The sequence below is a fragment of the Orcinus orca genome, chromosome 5, assembly GCF_937001465.1.
Source record: "Orcinus orca chromosome 5, mOrcOrc1.1, whole genome shotgun sequence".
NCBI lineage: Eukaryota > Metazoa > Chordata > Mammalia > Artiodactyla > Delphinidae > Orcinus > Orcinus orca.
The window spans coordinates 17,613,484-17,637,661 of record NC_064563.1 but is presented as its reverse complement, the minus strand read 5'-3'; the positions used below and the strand labels follow the sequence as shown (position 1 = coordinate 17,637,661).

The window sequence follows — 24,178 nt, the reverse complement described above, 5'->3', positions numbered from 1 at the left end:
ATTTGTCTGATATTTCCTTATGATTACATTCAGTTATGTATCACTGGCAAACATATCACAGAAGTGATGCTGTATCCCTCTCATTGCTTCCTCCCTGGTGGCACGTAAGTTTGATTCCATCCTTTACTACATTACAGGTAATGTTCACTGTGATCACTTGATCAGGATGGTGTCTGCCAGGCTTCTCTACTATAAAGTCACTCATTCCTCTTTGCAATTTGAAAGCATTTTGTGGGGAAGGTACTGAAACTGTAAATATCATTTTCCTTGTCAAATTTCCCTTTTTTTCTTTTATTTATTTATATCTGGGTGAACTAATGGTTCCCTATTTTATTCAATATGTTTTAACCCATTGCTATCATGATTTATCTCGATGCTCAAGCTGCCCCAGATTTGGCTAGTGGGGGCCTCTCCGAGCTGACTTCTTTTTCCTTAGACATATTTCAATCATCATTTCAGTGTTTTCTTGCTTTCTGGCATGATAAGACATTCCAGGCTCATCATGGACTATCCCTTTCCTAGCCCTTGTATCAGACATCTTTTCAAGGAGCGCTGTTTTCCTTTTAGTGGAAAATTGTATTTAGAATTCAAGATCTCGGGCTCCAACTATGCTCACTGTTATCAGAGTTTGGTGCTTGAGCCCTCCCAGTAGAAAGATCCAGAGAATAGATATTTTATATATCCTATAATATATTCTCTAGACCTCTCCACTGAGAGGTCAAACATGTAATATATTTTTATATATTAATATATAATTGTATATTAATATATAATTATATTAGAAATGTTCATTATATATTATAAAATATATGTATTTTTATATACATTTATTTCTGTACCTATCTACATATATATTAAAAATTATACATTTTCCAATCCAACCATACAGGCAGGATTCAGTCTAGTTTTCTCATTTTCTGAATTTGTAGCTCCATTTTCCGACAGTGAGAAACCTGACTTCCACTGTCTTTAGTACATTTTCTCATACGATAAATCTCCCTGTATGTAACCAATCTTCGATCTCCCCCATCCCGCCCGGCCCCTGCAGGTGTTCTCCCCCTGCTCAGGCTCTGATGACCTGCAGCAGTGGCTTCATCCCCTCCTGATCCTCTCTCTGCACTATCTAATAGTTTCAGGATTGAAATGTCCAGGAAGGGAAGAGAAAAGAAAGAGGTAGAGGAAGAAGAGGTCTGTTCCATATTCTTTATGGAAGTTACCACGGTATAATTTACTCTGTTTACTTTCTTTCTTTCTTTCTTTCTTTCTTTCTTTCTTTCTTTCTTTCTTTCTTTCTCTTTCTTTCTTTCTTTCTTTCTTTCTTTCTTTCTTTCTTTCTTTCTTTCTTTCTTTCTTTCTTTCTTTCTTTCTTTCCTTTCTCTCTCTCTCTCTCTCTTTCTTTCTTTCGTCCTCCTTCCTTCTTCTTTTCTTTTTGTATGTCTCTCCCAGCTAGAACATAAACTCTGCAATGTCAGGTACCTTTTCTGTTCTGTTACTGAAAAATTGGGACATTTGGGAGGCAAGCAGTGGATATTTGTTTCTTCTGCAAGGCACACATAGAGGATTAAAAAAACTTAAGTCTTTTATTTTTCTTTGAAGTTAGTTAGACTTAAGTCTCTATAACAACGCAGATAGCAATCAGTTTAATTGCAGATTTCACATCCAAACAGGTTGTTTTAGACTTATAAAGGCATACTTTTAAAATAATAATTTTGTCAACTTTGGAGTTATTGTCACCAGGATAAAGATATGTATACTTCTTGATGTTTAATAACTTATTACTTAAATTTTAGAAAATATCTTACCTATAACACTTCCCCCCAAAGTTAATTCAGTTGAATAGGCTAGTAAATAAGTCAATGGAATGCTTAGAAGTTAATTCAATGGAAAATTTACTTTGTACACTTAAGTCATGTAATTTCTTTAGGTTTTTGTCCTAATCCATGTAATATACATATTGCCATTTTGATGGGTTTGTAGCAGAGAAAAACTGGTTTAAATATAAATTATCTTCTATCTATGAGGGAGGTAAATAACGTGATTCATTATGTGAAGAGATTGGTTTATTTTTTCCCATTTCCTGATGTGATCACTTCCAGAGGGACAAGCTTTTGATTTGGAGACATTCTGCCTGCTACAGCATGTCCCATGTGACATGCTAGTTGCTAAAATAACTGTATTTTCCTGAAAATACCAAACTAAACAGGAGCCTGAATCATCAGTGTACAATTTGCTGGTATTATATTTATTGAAGTTTTCCTTAGTGTTTAAATAAACGCATAATGCCCAGATAATTCTGGATCCTTTCTCTGACCTCCCCTACTCTGGCTTTGATACTCAAAAGCACAATCACAGGGCAGTCAATTACACAAAAAGGTCAAAATATTTTATAAGTTAGAACTCACATAATATCTCAGGTTCTGCTAATTAAGGGATATGCAATCATTTGATCTAGATTGGACATATCTTTGCAATCTCTCTGCATACAAATTTGCTAAGCAAAGTTGCAGAAGAAATTGGATTGCAGGATATCCAAGTGGTTAAACTGCTTTTCAGAGCCTTAACCTCTTTTTGTGAACAAATTCATTTCTCTAATAAAAATCAAATCATTTTGGAGCAAAACTTCAAAACATTGTCTCCTTACTTTGAAATATCTTATTAAAAATAGTATATTATCTATGTACACTGATAGCTACATATATGTATTCATTTGAAATTAATAAATCTGAAAGTCTTTTTTTCCTAGAGGTCATACATTTTCGAATTTAGACTCTTCATTTCATCAGTTAGCAAGTTTGTGTAATATAGCTTTTATTCAATGAAACAACTTAATAAGATAAATAGAATTTTATGTTTGGTGACTGTGTTCACGAAATTGATGAAACCACACATTGTTGATTGATTTCTATTAGTTAAATGCATACCTTACAATGGACTTCCCTGGTGGCACAATGGTTAAGAATCTGCCTGCCAATTCAGTAGACACGGGTTTGATCCCTCATCCGGGAAGAGCCCACATGCCATGGAGCAACTAAGCCCATGCGCCACAACTACTGAACCTGTGCTCTAGAGCCCGCGAGGCACAACTACTGAAGCCCACGCGCTAGAGCCCTTGCTCCGCAACAAGAGGAGCCACTGCAATGAGAAGCCCGCGCACTGCAACGAAGAGTAGTCCCCACTCGCTGCAACTAGAGAAAGCCCGTGTGCAGCAACGAAGATCCAACGCAGCCAAAAATAAATATATTAAAAGGAAAAAAAAAAACATACCTTACAATTCTCAATTTCCTCTTGTAGCTTTTCTTGATTCCCTGAACATTTTTTATCAAGAATTTCAACTTTACTTTGAAACCACTGAAATACATTTCTGAATAGATTTGGGTTTAAGAGAATGCACAGTAACATTTTATTTTGAATTTTATTTAATTTATTTTTTTATACAGCAGTGTCTTATTAGTCATCAATTTTATACACATCAATGTATACATGTGAATCCCAATCACAGTAACATTTTTGAAAAAGAAATATTGTTTTTGGCAACAAACATCTATCAAATGACAAAGAAATCTACCTGACTCAAAGATTTCCAATGTCTCCAGAGTTAAATGGCCAGAATTCAAGTTCAGCTCTGCCCCTTGTCTACAGTAAGACATGGGGCTAGCCAGAGAAAGCATCAGTTTCCTCATCAGAATTTTGGGGATTATAATAATATATGTATACTTGTTAGAACTGTCAGCAGATTAAGTCAGATGATCTCTGTAAGGAAATCAACATGGTGCTTGACACATGATAAGTGCTAATAAGTGTTATCTGCTATTATTTCTATTGTCATTATTATTATTTTTTTTTTTGCGGTATGCGGGCCTCTCACTGTTGGGGCCTCTCCCCTTGCGGAGCACAGGCTCCGGACGCGCAGGCTCAGCGGCCATGGCTCACGGGCCCAGCCGCTCCGCGGCATGTGGGATCCTCCCAGACCGGGGCACGAACCCGTGTCCCCTGCATCGGCAGGCGGACTCTCAACCACTGCGCCACCAGGGTAGCCCTATTGTCATTATTAAGTACATTGGAAAGAGAAACTCATTTAAAATATTCTTTCATATGTTGAATATAAATGTTTGGGACTCAGGCACTGTAGATTTCATCAGGTGCTGTTTTTAGCTTCCTATAGATGTAAACTTTATCTCAGCACTTGGCGAGGCTTCTTTTGTGAAAGCTCGATGCCAGTTCCATAAGAAAATGAAGGTTTAAACCAAGTTAATTTTTGAGAGTGAAGCTCGACCCCTCCCTTAAATGACAAAGCTTTCTAGTTTAAATTAGTTTATTACACACCCCCAAGTCTTAGTCAAAAAGGCATATTTGAACAGCAGTTGACATTTTCTCGATGACTCATGCTGCTCACTACGAGGTAAAGTGCTGCAATCCAGCATTGCCCTTGGGGAATGTTGGAATACTTGGGCAGATTTGTCCTGGGCAACTGTGATTTTTCTGTTTGATGTTTCTTTGGCCTCTTTGTTCACTGTCAGTTGTCACTCTATGCCTTTAACAGTTCTGACCTTGTCTCATTTCTAAGAGAGCATTTGGACTGAGACCAGGTTACCAAGTGAAAGGAAATGCCTGAGCAAGCAGAACACGTGACAAGTATATATACAAGGGTAAACCAGTTGGACTGAGGTGGCTGCTCTGCTCCCTGTGGAGATTCTGAACTGGGAGTTTTGAGATTGCTGAAATTCTATCAACAGGCTAAATGAGACAGTTTACAATTAAATCAGGAGGTCTTGGGTGAACATAAATAGGTTCTATTGAGGAATGTTTCATTTAGTGGGGAGACTGAGAATGCCATTGATTCCACTCTCAGTGGCACGAAATAAAAATGAGTCATTCTTGTTGCATAATCAGTTTGACTTCTGAGTCACACCAGTTCTCCAGAAGCAGCTTCACCTGCTTTCCTACAGATAGGGATCGAATTGTTACTTTAATTACATTTACAGTGCCTGCATTTTGGCTTACACTATGCAGTCTGATGCAGAAATTAGTTAATTTGAATCTCCTTTTTAATTTTCTCTTGATAAAGGAACTTCTTGTATGGTTTTACTAATTAGACTCTTTGTCACTTGAAATCATTCCATATTGAAATCTGTCATCTTTCAACTTTGGAACTTTTTTATTGGATGTACAATTTTATACTAAGTCTCATATTTTAACTTCTTTATGGTAACAAAAATTTGAAAGTATACTATCCTTGGTTTATCTGCATTACTCAACCATATCATCTACCTATTATCACATCTGTTATTTTTGTAAACAAGATGTTATTATTTAGTTGATTCAATATTTCTATTTATTTCAATGATCTCAGAGCCTAATTAGTTAGTTACTTAAACAAACATCCATTAGGGTCTTTTTGTTTATCATTTTGTGTATTACTAGTGGCTAGCAGAATGCCTGGTATATATTAGATGCTCAATAAAAGTTCATCATGAATAAATAAAGAAATACATGTTGATACCAGGCCTAGTGTTACCTTTGTTGTGACACTGTGAAGAACTTGATGAAAATGCTTTTGTTGTTGTTGTTTTAGGTGGTGTATTTTTACTAATCCATCAGCTTATTCACTTGTTTTTTGTCATTTAGTTGAAGTTTTGCAGGATATGATTTTGTCAGTACAGAAGAATGCAGAAAGAGGGTAGGTCCATCAGTTCCGTCATTGTATGACTGGCAGCTCACTAGGTATCAGATACACAGTAGATGCTCAGTAAATATTTTTTGACTCAGTGAATGAATTCAGAAAGCTCATAATAGGATGATGAATAAAGAAGTAGAATTCTAATTTATTTGCTTGTGGTGAGAGCTATGGGCAGAACATTCCCTTGAATACTTGTCCCAATCACAAGTTCATTATCTCCTTGTGAACAATTCCATGTGAGAAGACAAAGACCAACTATAATTGTCTTCAGAATTGGGAGATGACTATAAAATACCCCTTAACTACAGTGGGCTTCTTAAGTCGTATGGAAGCAACACATGTCTTCACCCACAGCCCCCAGTCATTGAAACTGTATCAATCCATGACTCAAAACATACTATCCATTCAAGAGCCCAGTCATTTCTGCTAGTGTTTCATGTGTTAAAGATATTCCATTGATGACTGTATCACCTTCGATAACCACATGACCTTTGAAAACCATATAATTTGTTCAATTATGAAAACGACTGTTTTTAAGACCACTCTGGTGTTATCCACAATATGTCAATCTTATAGCTTACACTTCTGATAGCAAAATCCTTACTTTTAAGTTACAGAAGTCCTCAATGTCTTTCTTATTCACTCATTGGAAAAATGACTAACAAAGCTATAGACTTGTAAAAATGATAGATTTTTAAATGAACCATACTTTCGTTGCTTGTTACTTTCCATCCCAACTCAAAATGTTAAGACCAACATCTGATTCTAGTCTACATGTCTATGGTTCCTTCTGCACAATCATGTTGCTTAAAACCACTTTTGTTAGATCATAAGGGATGGTGGAGAGAAAATATGTATAAATAACATATAGAGAGAGTACATGAGGGTAGGACAAAGTACTATCAATAAAACAGATCGTAGGAGAGGCAGTGGGAAAAGGCTGTGGAAAGAGGCTTTACTCAACAAATATTTATTGAGCACTTACTATGCATAGGCATAATTACTTGTGGTGTGCATTGCATAATGGATCCCACATCCTAATCTTTAGAACCTATGAATGTTACCTTACATGACCAAAGAAAAAGGTCTTTGTAGATGTGATTTAGTTAAGGATCCTGAGATCAGGAGATTATCCTGGATTACCCTGATGGGTCCAATGTAATCACAAGTGTCCTTCCCAAGGGAGATTTGACACACATAGAGAAGGAATGTGAAGACAGAGCAGAGAGACATTTGAAGACGTTGGCCTAGGAGATTGTGGTAATACATCCACACACCATGGAACGTGGGCAGCCATTCCTTAAAGAAAACTGGAAGAGGCGAGAAAAAGATTCTCCCCTAGAGCTTCCAGGAGAAGCACAGCCCTGGCAACTTGATTTCAACCCAGTGATACTGATTTCACACTCTGCTTCCAGAACCATGAGATAATAAATTCCTGTTGTTTTAAGCCACGAAGCTTGTGGCAATTTGGAACAGAAGCGTCGGGAAACTTGTACAATGCCTGAAGTTATAGCAGTAAAGAAAAACAGTAAAGAACACAGTCAAGAAAAACAGTCAAGAAAAACAGACACGAGTCTGGCTCCTCACTTACTTCATGTATGATTCCAAAAAGTAGGGTAGAAATTTACACCTCCTACTCACCTATTATGTTGCAGGCATTAGGCACATTCTTTACATCATTTCGACCTTCACAGCTCCATTGTTTTTGCCTGACCAGCACTCACATTTTTACTAATAGCTTTTATACTGCTGTCAATAGTATGATTGGCTAATAATAATAATAATAGCATTTGCCTCAGATGACATATATTTTCCAGTTTTTTGTTCTTATCCAAAGTAGCTATACTTAGCAGGTTTCTTATTTTAACCTGTAAACTTAGGTTGCCTTAAGTCTACCAGCTACTCTGTCTGGAATGAATATTAGGGAAAATGTGAAGAACACACCCTAGCCTTCACAAGAAGAAATTATTCTTATTTGCCACCATGTGACCAACAGTTACTTATCTCTAAATGCTCAGGAATAAGCAGGAAGTCATTGCCCTGAAGAGTAATCCACGGATCCTGGGGGTTAGGAAGGGATGGGGTAAAGGGGTAAAACACCAAGGCTGGTAGGTAGCACATACTTTCATCCACTCCTATGCCCATCCCGGCCTCAGTGTTGCTCTGATATTTCTCCTGAGGACATCAGCCCCAGTGGTGGTTGCCGTAGAATTGTGAAGCCAGGAGGCTAGCAATGATTGTCCTAAGGGAGCACAGTGGGCAAGGGAAAGAGCAGAACTTAATTTGATTATCCCTCTCTCCGCCGCTGACAGCTGCCTTTAACCCTTGACCGAAGACTCACCGTCTCCCGGCTCCACCAACACACACTCATTCCAGCTTCCTGACAGTTTCCTCTCGTATTTGTTGCTTGTTATGTCTTGGAATCTGTATTTAGTTCATACGATGAGAGCTACAGAAGAGAGGGCTCCATCGCCATCTCTCTGGGGTGGAGTTGGACTGTACATCATGGGCGCCCAGCTGTCCCGTTACTATGAAACCTGCTGGACTCACTGTCAGTTTTCTTTCTTACCAAATAGCTAAGACGGATCCAGCTCCTTAGGGACCTGAAGGCTTCGGGAACCATTCAACCATTTCTTTGCCATCTGTGTATAACCTGAGATTCTTCCCCTTACTCTCCACTGACTCTGGAAAGCTGGGAGGAAGCATTAACTCTAGTACCTTTTCCTCTTAACTTTTATATCTGGTTTGCTGTATTCTCTATGTAAATGCCAACATGGTTAGAGGAAAAGGAACTTTCCTTTCATTCCATCTTCAAAGCTCCGAAATTAGTCTTAACCAAATTGAAGCACCTGGACAAGGGGATGAGTACAATATTAGAGGCAAGCCAAATAGATTCTCCTGAAAATGTGAACTTTGGGTAAAATCTCATAAATTCTGAAAAAACATTGGAATTGGCTGATTTCAAAGACAGTGCTCCAATTTGCTTTAGTTCCAGTCTTCAATTTTAGTATCTTCGTTACTTTGCTCAAGTTAGGCAAAGTCCATTTGTTTTGCTTATCACCCCAAACCTTAGTCAATTCACCTAACTTGCAGATTATTAGGAAAAATTAAATAAGATAAAGTATGCAAAGCATTGCGCACAGTGCCTGGCTCAAGGATTTGATGGATGTAAACTTCATATTAGTAAGGCTGAGGGTGAAGATCAAATCAAAATGATACATACAGGCGCTTTGTGAAAGTTATAAATGCCAGCTATTAAAAGTTTATTATCATTCTTACTCTGAGAAGGATAATTCAACATATGCAGATTATAAATTCCTTTTACTTGAATTCATGGTTTTTTTTTTTTTATTATTACTTTATTTTTTTTGGCTGCCTTGGGTCTTTTTTGCTGCGCGTGGGCTTTCTCCAGTTGCGGCGAGCTGGGGCTACTCTTCATTGCCGTGCGCGGGCTTCTCATTGCCATGGCTTCTCTTCTTGTGGAGCACGGGCTCTAGGAGCACAGGCTTCAGTAGTTGTGGCTCACGGGCTCAGTAGTTGCGGCTCGTGGGCTCTAAGGCGCAGGCTCAGTAGTTGTGGCGTACGGGCTTAGTTGCTCCGCGGCATGTGGGATCTGCCCGGACCAGGGCTCGAACTCGTGTCCCCAGCATTGGCAGGCGGATTCTTAACCACTGCGCCACCAGGGAAGTCCCTGAATTCATGTTTTTTAAAGGTTCAGTCTTGTGCTGTTCATGCCACTACACTAGAACTTATTGTACTTGTCCTTTCTCTTTAGATAAACAATGGTAATATGTCCAAATTAATCCAGTTGGAATTAATGAACTTAGCCTATTGGAAAAATAACATACTTTAGGTACATTTCTGAAGACTCCATCTCAACATTAAACATTTCCTTAAGAAATTAATAAAATCTGCCGATGGTTTGTCTCATCTGACCATCTGGGTTTCCACACTAATTGCTGCAGATGAGTCACTCTTTCTGTTGAATTTTTAAGTTCAGGTAGAAACAGCATTTTGTTCTTTATCATTCATGCTTCAGTTCACACTCACTCACAAAAGAGAATTCAAACAAACAGGTTAAGAAAAATTAGTAGGAGCATAATCCCAGGGTATTGCCATATGCTTTCATTAGAAAGTAGGTTTAGGCCTTAAAAGTTAAATATTTCTAGATAAACTTAATTAACAAACAGATACAACCTTTAAGTAGAAGAAATAGAATTCCAGGTCTGCACCTCCTGGTGTAGTCAGTGCATGGCTAAACTGTCTTCCTTGCCTAGATAGAGCAAGTGTGCCTATTCAATAAACCAATTAGCAATCATTTTATGAGTGTGTATTTTTTTGTGCTCAGCCACTGATATTGCTGTTACAGAGGTTACACAAAACATATAACCTCTCCATACAAAAGAAGTTAGAAATTTTAGAGTCATAGGACTTAGTTGACGATCCAGCTTTACTATCTATTAAATATTGTATCTAAATTTCCTCAGCTGAAAATTAAGGAGACTGATGGGTTTATGGACCATTTGAGGGGATGCTGCAATCAAATATTGCCTATGAGAATGCTTGATAAACATCTAGAAAATATTTATTATAATTACACGGAGATATAGGGATCGGGGAGCTTATATGTTAACTAGGAAGGCATTATCAAATAAAAGGTAACTTTACCATCAAGTGCAAAGTTAGTAGTATAGATTACTTTTGGAAACATTCACCACTTGGACCAGAATTTCATGGAGTCAGTGAAATTTTAAATGATATTTTCCCTATCTTCATAAATATCACCACCTTGGAGTCATATTTCATACTTGTATCTGATCCATCAGAAAATCTTGTTGGCTTTCCTTTCAAAACAAACCTCAAGTCTGTCCACATTTTCCCACCTCCACTGTTAAGACACTAGTCCAAGCCTCCATCATCTAGCACCTGGCAAAGTGCAGAAGTTCCCTAACTGCTCCATCTCCATTACTTTTGCACCTCTCTTAATTATTCTCACAACTGTCAGTGACTCTTAAAAATGTAAATCGTATAGTATCACTCTACTGTTCCCAACTCTCCAATAGCTTCCCATACATTTAGAATAAAATGAAAAAATGATTACTGAGGGCTAGAAAGCTCTCTATATCTATCTTTAGACATAAATATTATATCTAAAAACTTAAAGATTTAATAGAGAGTGAAGCTGAATCTTCAGCTAAGTCTTGTGTCTGCCTCTGCAACCTCGCTTCTCACTCCTCTTGCCTCATTCACTGGCTCCAGTTTCTTCCTCATCAGATGCAAGTTCCTGAAATCTCGAAGTCTTTGCACTGGCTATGCTCCCTAACTGGAATGTTGAGTTTTAATTCATACCAAATATAAAAACACACATACAAAAAGTAATTCCAGGTAAATTGTGAAAGGCAAAACAATTTTCAAAAGGGAAAACAATGAACAGTTTAGAAAGCAATATAATACCTTCATCATTTTGGGGAAGAAAAAAATGTATGAGATAGGACACACATAAAACACTAACTATAAAGGAAAAGATTACAAATTGGAGTACATTTAAATAAAGAACTCGTGTTCCTCCATAGAGATAAGAGAGTAAAAACAATACATCTTGAAGCTGTATACTTTTTTTTTTAACATCTTTATTGGGGTATAATTGCTTTACAATGATGTGTTAGTTTCTGCTTTATAACAAAGTGAATCAGTTATACATATACATATGTTCTCGAAGCTGTATAGTTTTGTGTGCCTCTCTACACAAATGTTTTATTTTACATACTTTCACACATAAAGGTTACAAACTTAGGAAGTGTGACACATGAGCCCCACAGGTCTGGGCAGTGAAGGGAGCCATGGTAGAGAGAGCGCAGGACCTCTAATGCTGCCTAAAGTGGAAGGGAAATGCATGGTGGAGGTCCCCGAAGGAAGATGTGATGGGAGGGCAGAGAATGTAGTGAGAAGCCGGAAATTGGGCCTCATCTCTGCAGTACCTGGCAACTGTCCTAAAAGACACATTCCTGTCTAGCTTGTGTGTGAAAGGTTGTTTTGAAATAACTCAATCTCTTTATTCTTAGCATTCTCTTCAAGATGTGCTTCTTTCTGTAAAAGCTCATTACAAAAAGCTAAATCATCTTTAGATACAGTTCTACGTTTTTTCTACTGAATTAAATAGAACAAAATTACATTCTCATGAAATCCAATTAAAATACTAGATGATAATCCCACAAAGTGGATTTTACATGCCGGTTAATTAGTTCAGGTTTTATCATTTTCAATACATAGTAGAGAGAACAGCTAGTAGTTTAAGCATTAAATTAACAATGAAAACTATCCCTGACTCTCTGGTAAGCCATGGCTAAGGAGAACTCAATATTTCACACCCATCAGGACTGTGCTTGAACGTATTACGAACCTGAATAGAAACGTTATACCATATATAGTTATTTTTCTTTCAAGTCAAGAATTTCAATTTGTTATTGTGGGAAATAAACTCATCATCATTTCTAATTATCTTGACTGAGCTTTAAAACAAATGCCATTCATTATTGTAAATATTTAGCCAGTAATTATTAAATAGATCAGCCCAGCATGACTATTCCAGCTGGAGGAGAACAGATTTCTTGCTGCTCATGTTACTGTATAAACTATCCTTTAAATAAGGATGAGGATGACAGAACTGATTATTTCTGCTCCTGGGATTCATTACATTCTCACAACACACTTGCCAGCTGAAGTCCATATAATGTCAGACAGAGCTCAAAGGAAGTTTTCAGATTATTTTCATCGTCTGAAGTTCCATTTTTCAGCACTAGATATGTGAAGCGGTCCACCTTTAGTATAAATCTGACTCATTTGCCAGGAATAGGGCTCCCGATGACTACACTGTAACTTTTCCTTGCCTTGATTCCTAATCACAATCTATATTTCACTGTGTTTAAAAATAATATTCAAGTGTAATTATGCATGCTGTTCTTGAAATACCTTCGTCTCTGCAATGTGCTTTTTTATTTTTTTTGCGGTACGCGGGCCTCTCACTGTTGTGGCCTCTCCCCTTGCGGAGCACAGGCTCCGGATGTGCAGGCCCAGCGGCCATGGCTCACGGGCCCAGCCGCTCTGCGGCATGTGGGGTCTTCCCGGACCGGGGCACAAACCCGTGTCCCCTGCATCGGCAGGCGGACTCTCAACCACTGCGCCACCAGGGAAGCCCATTGTGCTTTTTAATATGCATTACTATATGTAAGTTTTTCCTAAAAGAAGTTACCAGAAGTCTAATTAGTATTAAAGACATTTTATCCATCTGCCTATAATATACACCTCAGAGACTATTTCAAATATAAAGGGCCACAAAACAATGAGGTTGGGGGCACAAGTCATTATTACTATTACACTTCTCACATGAATTTCCAGTTCTGAAATACATACATTTTTATGGATTTTAAATAATTGTACACTGTTTTCTTTATTACTTAAAATCAACCGTAGTAGTTAGTGCACTTGTTGACTTTTCTCTCTTAGTGTTGATGTTTAATCGTTAAAGTGTCTTTGTTTCATTCAACTTTCCAAGGATTCTCCTTGTTATCCAAACTTAGGAAATGAAATTTTAATTTAGACCATGCCTCTCAAGGGGTAACCACTCTTTCCTCTCATGTGACACGTGACCACCCCAAGAAATATGAGTCAAATCTTCCCAGCATCTGATAATATTGTCAACACGTCTCCAGGTGATCGTTATTTCACTTTGTTCATTAAAAAATGGATGAAAAACAGACATAATTGCCACATCAAGTTAGCCTCTCACCACAGGGATAGGAGAAGCTTGATTTCCACCTCCATAGCCACCGTATAAGCTGCTACTCATCTGGTTGTGTTGTCCTGACCTATGGAAAAAGAGAATGGGTAAGTGCTGGAGCACAACGCATCACTCTAGCCCAGAAATCTCAAAGAAGACAGAAGTAAATGCCCAAGTGTGTACGATGCATCTCAGTGCTCAGAACACTGGAGTGTAGATACCCATTCCATCTTTAACATATAGCACCTGGCTAGATTCTGACATGGCTGGCATCATAAGGAGACAAGACTGGCCTCTGAATAGTCATCTTCGTAGTAGGAAGAGTGGAATAAGAAAACAGGATGGGGTATGCTGATAAGGCTGAAGGACTGATGTTTCCATACTATCCCCAGAGGATTTCATGGAGGTGATCAAGTCGGTTCTGGGATCCAGGAGGGCTGGCCAATGCATCAAAGCCTGAGGTCTCTCCACCTACCCTGCCTGAGCATGAAACTCCAGGCCTCCTCCGCTCAGGGCAGTTTGGTCTGAGTTAAGACACAGGACGCCTAAGAGCAGCCAAGAGCCGCCAAGCTGCAGCTTTCCTGTTAGCGTGTATGTGACTCCACTCTGAAACATGAAATTGAAAAGGAGCTCCTTTGCGAACTCCTGCCCTCCGGTTCTTTAATACTTGGCTTTTCCAACTGTTCCTCCAGACAGACTGCGAGCTCTTGGCAGTAGGGGTTGTAAAGTCTTAGGGTTTAGCACAGGGTCAGTTAAAAGCACAAAGCATTTAGCAATTGTTTGAATGAATTACGAATTAGCGAATGGAATTTTAAAGAAAACTGATCATAATATTAAAATAAATATAATAGTAATATTAATGGATCAAGGAAGAAGGCAATTGATATTCAAGACATAATGAATCCATAAACATAAAAACAGAGAAATAGTCAACTTTCTATTTTTAATATCTTCTATATTTAATAATCTTTGTAATAATTTATACTTTGCTATATTTAATAATCATTTTAATAATATTTAATAATTTTCTATATTTAATAATTTACCAAACATGAAAATACATAATAAATTAATATAAAAGACAGTACTTAGACTATTTGCAAAATGTTTTAGCAATAATACCCATAGTTAGTGAGGATGCAGTGAAAGGTATCCTTATATATCATTAGGAGCAGTTTAATTAATAGAGCCCTTTGGAGGAGCAATATGATAATAAGAATCAAGAACAATTTAAACCAGCACTTGGAAATTAGACGGATGTCGATTCACATCTCAGCTCAACTGCTGATCGGCTGAGCGACATTGAGCAAGTGCTTTACCCTTTGGGAGCCACCTATAAAATAAATAAAATGGGATGCCACTCTTTAGCTCACAACTTTGTCATGACACCCAGATGTGACAGTGCATCTATAAAGCACCAACCACAATAACAGGTGTTCAATGAATGCCAGTACCTTTCCCTCATCCTCCTTTGTTCTCTCTCCACAACCAAGTGCGAATAATGCTGCTGATCACATCGTCCAGGGTAGCATGAATCTATTGAAATGCTTTTCCTGAATTATTTTCCCCTAGCCGTGGGAAACATGTATTAACAGCTGCCAGGGAAGACAACTTGAAACCATGGAGGGTCACTTAGCACTTCCTGGAGCTGAGTGGTTTCCAAAGCAAAGTGGTCACAGTTATTGTACAGTCTGTAAACCATGAGGGAGGCAACAGAACAGCTCAAGTCATCTCTGTCACTTCGATGAGTTTTGCCATGGTCACAAGGTTCCATTCCTTAAAGAGTTTAAGGTCTCTGGCCAATCAGGTGTATCGCCTCATACTGCAAGGTGCATTGTGGATTTGCCCTTTTATTTATTTATTTATTGAAGGGGATGAGTAGAGGGTTTCCTCTACCCCCATTTAGTAGTAATCATTGACCTGTGTCAATCCACTAAGTGAGGTTTGCTTCTCCATAGCTTTAACACACGCGTCCCAATCACCCTGAAAAGAAATCCTGAACTAATTAGCAGTCGTTCCTTATTCCCCTTTCCCCCCAGCTCCTGACAATCAATATCTATTTTATGCTTTTATGTTTTATTTTTTCCTATTCTGGACATTTCATATAAATATAATCATACAATATGTAGCATTTTTTGTCGGGCTTCTTTTGCTTAGCATAATCTTTTCAAGGTTCATCCATGTTGTAGCATGTATCAGTAATTCATTATATTTTTGGCCGAGTAATATCCCCATGGACAGATATAGCACATTTTGTTTATCCAGTCATCAGTAATGAATATTTGAGTTGTTTCTGTGTTTTGGCTATGTGAATAATGCTGCTACACACATTTATGTTAAGTTTTTATGCCAACGTATCTTTTCAATTCTCTTGGGTATGTACTTAGGTGTGGAATTGCTGGGCCATGTGGTAATTCTACATTTAACCATTTGAGGAACTGCTTGACTGTTTTCCAGAGCAGCTGTACCATTTAACTTTCCCACTACCCAGGCAAGAGGGCTCCAATTTCTCTCATCCTCACTACAACTTGGTATTGACCGTCTTTTTGATGATAGCCATTCTTGTGGATTTGAAGTAGTATCTCATATGGTTTTGATTTACACTTCCCTAATGTCCAAAGATGGTGAGCATGTTTTCACATGCATATTGACCATTTGTATATATTCTTAGGCAAAAAGTCTATTCAAATCCTCTGTCCATATTTAACTGAATTATTTGTCTTTTTTATTTTTGAGCTGTAAACATTCCTTATATATTTTGGATTCTAGACCATTATCATGTATATGATTTGCAACTATTTTTTCCTCTTCTGTCTATGGGTAGTCTTTTCACTTTCTTGACGCATTGTTTGAAGCACAAAATTTTAAATTTTGGTGATGTTCAGTTTTTTTTTGTTTTTTTGTTTTGATTCTAAGTGTACTACCTAAGAAATCATTGCCGAATATAAGATCATGAAAGTTTACTCCTATGTTTTCTTCTAAAAGTTAATAATTATAGCTCTCACATTTAGGTGTTTGATCCATTTTAAGTTAATTTTTGGATGGTTACAAGGTCGCATCCCTTGTACAGCTTCATTGTTTTGCATATGCAGTTGTCCCAGCGCTATTTGCTGAAAAGACTGTGCTTTCCCCCATTTAACTGTCTTGGCACCCTTGTTAAAAATCAGTTGCCCAGGGCTTCCCTGGTGGCGCAGTGGTTGAGAGTCCGCCTACCGATGCAGGTGACAGGGGTTCGTGCCCCGGTCTGGGAAGATCCCACATGCCACGGAGCGGCTGGGCCCGTGAGCCATGGCCGCTGAGCCTGCGCGTCCGGAGCCCGTGCTCCGCAACGGGAGAGGCCACAACAGTGAGAGGCCCGCATACTGCAAAAAAAAAAAAAAAATCAGTTGCCCATAAATGTACAGGTTTATTTCTGATCTCAATTCTACTCTATTTATCTAGATGTGTATCCTTATGCTAGTACCAAGGTCTTGATTACAGTAGCTTTGTAATAAGTTTTGAAATTGGGAAGAGTGAGTTCTACAAATTTGTTGTTCTTTTTCAAGATTATTTGGCTATTCTGAGTCCTTTGCACTTCAGTATGAATTTTAGGAATAGTTTATCCTAAATGGCAACTAGGATTTTGATAGTGATTGCACTGAATCAGTAGATCAATTTGTGGATTATTGCCATCTTAACAATATTAAGTCTTCCAATCTAAGAACATGAGATAGCTTTCCTTTTATTTAAGGCTTTTAAAATTTCTTTCAGTGATGTTTTGTAGTTTTCAGTGTACAAATCTGGCATTTGTCTTATTAAATATGTTCCTAAAGTATTTTAATATTTTGATGTTATTCTGAATGAAATTTTCCCTTAATTTCATTTTGAGATTGTTCATTGCTAACATATAAATGTATAAAAATACAATTGATTTTTGTATATTGATCTTGTATCCTGCAACCTTGATGAACACATGTATTACCTCTAATAGCTTGTTGCTGTTGACGGTGCTTAGCCTTTTCTGTATAGGAGATCATGCCCTCTGTAATTAGAGATAGTTTTCCTTCCTCCTTTCCAATCTGGATATCTTTGCTTGCTTTCTTTTTTTATATACCTAATTGCCCTGGCTAGAATCTCCAGTACAATATTGAATAAAAATGGTGAGAGTGGACAACCTGTCCTGTCCTGTCCCTAATCTTAGAGGGAAAGCTTTCCATTTTTCATCATTAAGTGTGATGTTTTTCTTAGGTGTCCTGGATCACATGGAGGCAGATCCCTTCTATTTCTAGTGTGAGTGTTTTTTTGTTTTAATCACACAGCAGTGTACACAAGTTGCAGGTTGTCAGCATAAGAATTCTAATACAAAAGAGGTTTGTGTTATAATAATATAATGTAATATAACATAATATAATTATGTTATTCTACTGCTTAAGCCAAAGGTTCCCAGGGGCTTCCAGGATAAACAGAAAACTGTTTAATACAAAGCTCTTCCCACTCTGACTCTAACCTGTCCACTTACTTCACTTGCTACATCTCACCTCATAATCCACAGTCCATTCCTGAAGAAATGCTTACTGTTCCATGGAAGGTTCATACTTTGTCACTCATCTCTCGGGTTCTGCACAGACTGTTGCTTTGCCTGATGCACAAACTTCTTTCTTTTCCTGTAAAACTTCTACTTGCACTTCAAGATCCAGCACATGTTTCCACTTTTCGACATTAAGTGTTCATCCTGTGGCTTTCCAGAGCGTGCATACTCTATCTGCTTGTCTATTTATATAATCTCAACTGTACTCAAATAATATGTCCAATTGTCTAGACATTCCCACTAGACTAGGGATTTTCTGATGTGATACTTCTTTTTATTCCCATTAACTGGCATGCTAGATGGTACAGAGTGGGATTTTAAATTAAATAAATAATTTTTAGTTCTAATATCATGAGAACTAGCCTTTGCACAATGTGCAAACTATAGCTTACTTATAGGTAAGGCTTTTTTTTTTTTTTTAACCACCACTGGTCCATAGCAGGGCAATTCAAACTTTTGGCATTCAGGTATAACTTAATGGATTTTGACACACACCCAAACCACAACATTAGTATGCATCTTTGAAGATATATCACAATTTCAATTACTAAAGCATAGTATTTTTAAAAAGAGCATCAATGATAACACAAATTATAAAACATCAATGTTATAAAACATCTGTAATCTTGCTGTAAGACATCTATAATTTTTGAGGATAGAGAGCTTGAACCAAGAATAAGATCCACATCACCATTATTATTTTATCTTTATTTTAAGCTAGAAACCCTCTAAGTCACAATCACAATGGCAATATATCAGAGAAGGCAACATGTATGTGATGAATTTCTGAGAAGCTTCTGGATAGTTGGATCCTAAGAAAATACAGTCAGATTACTCATCACAAACTTTTTAGTATCATGGTAGAAACAAGACACAAATATATTCACTGAAGAATGTATGTCGGAAATAGAGGCAAATAGAGCCCCCATCCAATTTCCATGTAGTATTGCAGCAGTAGGTAAGGTTTTAAAATATACCTAATAAAATCATGTCTTTCTTTCTGTGACAAGTACAGAAAATTGTCAAGTGTTGGGGGGCAAGATCAAATATTTATGCTAGAGCCACTTGATTGTTTTCCAGAAACCCTAATGCATCTTGTAGAAAGTATAACTTTTGTTATGTTTCCTCCCTGAAGTGATAGATTCAGGTTATCCAAGATGATTATAGTATATGATAATAGTTAGGGTCTGGGCTCTGGAGTCAGGTTGCCTGTGTAGAATTGTGGCTCCACTGATTTTTTTTCTCCTGTGACCCATAGTAATTTATCTAACAGCATTTTTAAGTGGGGATAATAATAATTTCTATTTCAAAGGTAGGTTATGAGGGGCTTCCCTGGTGGCACAGTGGTTAAGAATCCACCTGCCAATGCAGGGGACACAGGTTTGAGCCCTGGTCCAGGAAGATCCCACATGCTGCGGAGCAACTAAGCCCGTGAGCCACAACTACTGAGCCTGTGCTCTAGAGCCCGCGAGCCACAACTACTGAAGCCCGCGAGCCACAACTACTGAAGCCCGTGAGCCACAACTATTGAAGCCCCCGTGCCTAGAGCCTGTGCTCCGCAACAAGAGAAGCCACTGCAATGGGAAGCCTGCACACCGCAACGAATGGTAGCCCCCACCCACCACAACTAGAGAAAGCCTGCACACAGCAACGAAGACCCAATGCAGCCATTAAAAAAAAAAAAAAAAGGTAGGTTATGAGGATTAAATGAGGTAAAAAGAGTACTATTCTTAGGACAGTGCCTGGCATGTAGTACCTGCTCAATAGCAGGGTGACTGAGCAGAAAGGAAATGTGGAAGAAATCCCTGGAAATTTCCTCCTAGTCTCCCATGCCCTACCTGTGCTTCCTAAAGGCCAAAGGCAGTAGCAAACCAGCTGAGAATCTTGGGGGCCATCTTAGAATTCTTCCCCCCACAAAGCCCTAACGTTTTGTTCATGCCTTGTCATATTTTAGTCATCTGCTCATGGCTTTATTGTTAACACATTTTTTTTTTCTCTCCGTTGTGAGTTCCTTGAGGATAGGGATAATATCTTTTTCAAAACTGAATCTCGGGCTTCTCTGGTAGTGCAGTGGTTGAGAGTCTGCCTGCCGATGCAGGGGACGCGGGTTCGTGCCCCGGTCCGGGAGGATCCCATGTGCTGCAGAGTGGCTGGGCCCGTGAGCCATGGCCGCTGGGCCTGCGCGTCCGGAGCCTGTGCTCCGCAACGAGAGAGACCACAACAGTGAGAGGCCCGTGTAAAGAAAAAAGAAAAAAAATTGAATCTCAGTAGAGCTTTAATAAATATTATTGAATTGAATAAATACTGAAAGAATGACACATATTCAAGTACAAGAGAATGCAAAGGAAAGAGAGGAAGGCTTTTGCAGGTAGCAATATTTGAAAAGGCAATGCAAGGTTGTTCATTTCTTTCTCCTTTAAGGTAATTTTTAATTTTTTTCCTACAGCTATGTATTTGAAGCTTAAAAAAAACAAACACTACAGAAGTATTTTCAATTTGTAAAAAAACATTCAAGCAATACATAAGCATGTAAAATAAATAATAAAATTTCCTTTCAGCAGACTCTCCAGATTCCATTCTCCTCATCAAAAATAACTAGTTTGCAACTTCCGGGAAGATGGCGGAAGAGTAAGGCGTGGAGATCACTTTCCTCCCCACAGATACACCAGAAATACATCTACACGTGGAACAACTGCTACAGAACACCTACTGAACGCTGGCAGAAGACCTCAGACCTCCCAAAAGGCAAGAAACTCCCCACGTACCTGGGTAGGGCAAAAGAAAAAAGAAAAAACAGAGACAAAAGAAAGGGACAGGACCTGCACCACTGGGAGGGAGCTGTGAAGGAGGAAAAGTGTCCACACACTAGGAAGCCCCTTGGCGGGCGGAGACTGCGGGTGGCGGAGGGGGATAAATTCGGCGCCGCGGAGGAGAGTGCAGCAACAGGGGTGCGGGGGGCAAAGCGGTGAGATTCCCGCACAGAGAATCAGTGCTAACCAGTACTCACCAGCCCGAGAGGCTTGACTGCTCACTCGCCGGGGCGGGCGGGGCTGGGAGCTGAGGCTCGGGCTTCGGTTGGAGCGCAGGGAGAGGACTGGGGTTGGCGGCGTGAACACAGCCGGCAGGGGGTTAGTGCGCCACGGCTGGCCGGGAGGGAGTCCGGGAAAAAGTCTGGACCTGCCGAAGGGGCAAGAGACTTTTTCTTCCCTCTTTGTTTCCTGGTGCGCGAGGAGAGGGGATTAAGAGTGCTGCTTAAAGGAGCTCCAGAGACGGGCGCGAGCCGCGGCTAACAGCGCGGACCCCAGAGACGGGCATGAGACGCTAAGGCTGCTGCTGCCGCCACCAAGAAGCCTGTGTGCGAGCACAGGTCACTATCCACACCCCCCTTCCGGGGAGCCTGTGCAGCCCGCCACTGCCAGGTTCCCGGGATCCAGGGACAACTTCCCCGGGAGAAAGCACGGCACGCCTCAGGCTGTGCAACGTCATGCTGGCATCTGCTGCCGCAGGCTCGACCCACACTCCGTGCCCCTCCCTCCCCCCCCCCCCCCCCCCCGACTGAGTGAGCCAGAGCCTCCGAATCAGCGGTTCCTTTAACCCCGTCCTGGCTGAGCAAAGAACAGACGCCCTCCAGCGACCTACACGCAGAGGCGGGGCCAAATCCAAAGCTGAGCCCTTGGGAGATGTGAGAACAAAGAAGAGAAAGGGAAATCTCTCCCAGCAGCCTCAGAAGCAGCGGATTAAAGCTCCACAATCAACTTGATGTACCTGCATCTGTGGAATACCTGAATAGACAACGAATCCTCCCAAATTGAGGAGGTGGACTTTGAGAGCAAGATTTATGATCATTTCCGCTTTTCTTCTTTTTGTGAGTGTGTATGTGTATGCTTCTGTGTGAGATTTTGTCTGTACAGCTTTGCTTCCACCATTTGTCCCAGGGTTCTATCCGTCGGTTTTTTTTTTTTTTGTCTTAATAATTATTTTTTTATTTTAATAACTTTATTATATTTTATCTTACTTTATCTTCTTTCTTTATTTCCTTCCTTCCCTCCTTCTTTCCTTCCTTCCTCCCTCCCTCCCTCCTTTCTTTCTTTCTACTTCTACTAATTCTTTCTTTCTACTTTTTCTCCCTTTTATTCTGCGCTGTGTGGATGAAAGGCTCTTGATGCTGCAGCCAGGAGTCAGTGCTGTGCCTCTGATGTGGGAGAGCCATCTCCAGGACACTGGTCCACAAGAGACCTCCCAGCTCCACATAATATCAAACGGCGAAAATCTCCCAGAGATCTCCATCTCAACACCAGCACCCAGCTTTACTCAACGACCAGTAAGCTACAGTGCTGGACATCCTATGCCAAACAACTAGCAAGACAGGAACACAACCCCACCCATTAGCAGAGAGGCTGCCCAAAATCATAATAAGTCCACAGACACCCCAAAACACACCACCAGACATGGACCTGCCCCCCAGAAAGACAAGATCCAGCCTTATCCATCAGAACACAGGCACTTGTCCCCTCCACCAGGAAGCCTACAAAATCCACTGAACAAACCTTAGCCCCTGGGGACAGACACCAAAAACAGTGGGAACTACAAACCTGCAGCCTGCAAAAAGGAGACCCCAAACACAGTAAGATAAGCAAAATGAGAAGACAGAAAAACACAGAGCAGATGAAGGGGCAAGATAAAAACCCATCAGACCTAACAAATGAAGAGGAAATAGGCTGTCTACCTGAAAAAGAATTCAGAATAATGATAGTAAAGATGATCCAAAATCTTGGAAATAGAATTGACAAAATGCAAGAAACATTTAACAAGGACCTAGAAGAACTAAAGATGAAACAAGCAACGATGAACAGCACAATAAATGAAATTAAAAATACTCTAGATGGGATCAATAGCAGAATAACTGAGGCAGAAGAATGGATAAGTGACCTGGAAGATAAAATAGTGGAAATAACTACTGCAGAGCAGAATAAAGAAAAAAGAATGAAAAGAACTGAGGACAGTCTCAGAGACCTCTGGGACAACATTAAACACTCCAAGAGTCGAATTATAGGGGTTCCAGAAGAAGAAGAGAAAAAGAAAGGGACTGAGAATATATTTGAAGAGATTATAGTTGAAAACTTCCCTAATATGGGAAAGGAAATAGTTAATCAAGTCCAGGAAGCACAGAGAGTCCCATACAGGATAAATCCAAGGAGAAATAAGCCAAGACACATATTAATCAAACTGTCAAAAATTAAGTACAAAGAAAACATATTAAAAGCAGCAAGGGAAAAACAACAAATAACACACAAGGGAATCCCCATAAGGTTAACAGCTGATCTTTCAGCAGAAACTCTGCAAGCCAGAAGGGACTGGCAGGATACATTTAAAGTGATGAAAGACAAAAACCTGCAACCAAGATTACTCTACCCAGCAAGGATCTCATTCAGATTTGATGGCGAAATTAAAACCTTTACAGACAAGCAAAAGCTGAGAGAGTTCAGCACCACCAAACCAGCTCTACAACAACTGCTAAAGGAACTTCTCTAGGTAAGAAACACAAGAGAAGGAAAAGACCTACAATAACGAACCCAAGACAATTAAGAAAATGGGAATAGGAACATATATCGATAATTACCTTAAATGTAAATGGACTAAATGCTCTCACCAAAAGACACAGATTGGCTGAATGGATACAAAAACAAGACCCATATATTTGCTGTCTACAAGAGACCCACTTCAGACCTAGAGACACATACAGACTGAAAGTAAGGGGATGGAAAAAGGTATTTCATGCAAATGGAAACTAAAAGAAAGCTGGAGTAGCAATTCTCATATCAGACAAAATAGACTTTAAAATAAAGAATATTAGGAGAGACAAAGAAGGACACTACATAGTGATCAAGGGATCGCTCCAAGAAGAAGATATAACAATTATAAATATTTATGCACCCAACATAGGAGCACCTCAGTACATAAGGCAAATACTAACAGCCATAAAAGGGGAAATCCACAGTAACACAATCATAGTAGGGGACTTTAAAACCTCACTTTCACCAATGGACAGATCATCCAAAATGAAAATAAATAAGGAAACACAAGCTTTAAATGATACATTAAACAAGATGGACTTAATTGATATTTATAGGACATTCCATCAAAAAACAACAGAATA

The 24,178-nt window shown here is 39.3% G+C and overlaps 1 pseudogene; it reads right to left on the bottom strand.

The window, feature by feature from the left end:
- The window catches only part of LOC101286419 (peptidyl-prolyl cis-trans isomerase FKBP8-like), a 277,196-nt pseudogene that overhangs the window by 183,804 nt on the left and 69,214 nt on the right, over positions 1 to 24,178 (bottom strand).